This window comes from Elephantulus edwardii, unplaced genomic scaffold, assembly GCF_000299155.1.
Source record: "Elephantulus edwardii isolate Elephantulus edwardi_28Jun2011 unplaced genomic scaffold, EleEdw1.0 scaffold00013, whole genome shotgun sequence".
NCBI lineage: Eukaryota > Metazoa > Chordata > Mammalia > Macroscelidea > Macroscelididae > Elephantulus > Elephantulus edwardii.
In genome coordinates, this window is record NW_006399763.1 from 14,971,688 (window position 1) to 14,972,973 (window position 1,286).

At 40.4% G+C, this 1,286-nt stretch overlaps 1 protein-coding gene across 1 annotated transcript in view; it reads left to right on the forward strand.

Annotated features, from left to right (window-relative positions):
* ASCC3 (activating signal cointegrator 1 complex subunit 3) overlaps positions 1-1,286 on the forward strand; it is a 451,184-nt gene that overhangs the window by 447,473 nt on the left and 2,425 nt on the right. The gene's annotated exons all lie outside the window — the stretch shown is intronic.

A 1,286-nucleotide genomic window follows, 5' to 3' on the forward strand; every position in this document is an offset into this window, starting at 1 on the left:
AATATGTCAGTTGAGTGAAATAGCGTAAGTGGGTTCTTCCATTTGTCAGTTAAGCTTTGTGAGTTGAAACTTCCTGAAAAGTCTACAAAAAAAAGCATGATCACACTCAAGATGACCTGAGCGTATCAAGTTATGATGCACTGTCAAATATAAATCCATAAAATGGGAACTCTGTATGAAGAAAATTATATCACCAATTTTTAACCGTAAATTCTTAACATTTAGATTTAAATATTTTTTTAAACCCTCTAAATTTTTTTCGGAATGCACTAAAATACAGTGTTGTTTGATCTTTCTTTTAAAATAAACTTAGGGTTATACTTACCTGGCAGGGAAGATATCATGATCACGAAGGTGGTTTTCCCAGGGCGAGGCTTATCCAATGTGGGAAACTGGACTGCATAATTTGTGGCAGTATGAGCAAGAGCCTATGGTGATGAAGGAAGAAGTTCAAGCTGCTTTGAAAGAAATAGCGAAAAATAAGGCCCGAGGAAGATGGTATACCAATTGACATATTTCAGCTAACGGATCCTGCCCTGTTGTGTTCACCAAGTTGTGCCAAGAAATCTGGAGAACAACCACTTGGCCAACTGACTGGAAGAGATCTATATTTGTTAAGGGTGACCCAACAGAGTGTGAAAACTATAGAACAATATTGACTTCACATGCAGGCAAGATTCTACTGAAGAGTATCCAAAAATGACTGAAACAGCACATCAGCAGAGAACTGCCAGAAGTCCAGGCTGGGTTTGGACGGGGTTGTGGTACTAGGGATATTGTAGCTAATGTTAGATGGATCTTAGCTGAAAGCAGAAATACCAGAAGAATGTCTATCTTTGTTTCATTGATTATGCAGAGGCGTTTGACTGTGTGGATCATAACAAACTGTGGCTGACTCTGAGAAGAATGGGAATCCTAGAACACTTGACCATGCTAATGAGAAACCTATTCTTGGACCAAGAGGCAGTCTTCAGAACAGAACAAGGAAACACTGCATGGTTCAAAATTGGGAAGGGTGTACAAAAGGGATGTGTCCTGTCTCCATACCTTTTCAACCTGTTTGCAGAGCAGATTATCCTAGAGATTGTGCTCTATGAGGAGAAGTGTGGCATCAGGATTGGTGGAAGATCTATCAAAAATCTGCATAATGCAAATGACGCAACCCTGCTTGCTGAAACTGAGGGGGACCTGAAGCGTTTGCTGCAGAGGGTCAAGGACTGCAGCCTTCAATATGGATTGAGGCTTAGTATCAAGAAGACAAAGATTCTCACCACTGGACCAATTGG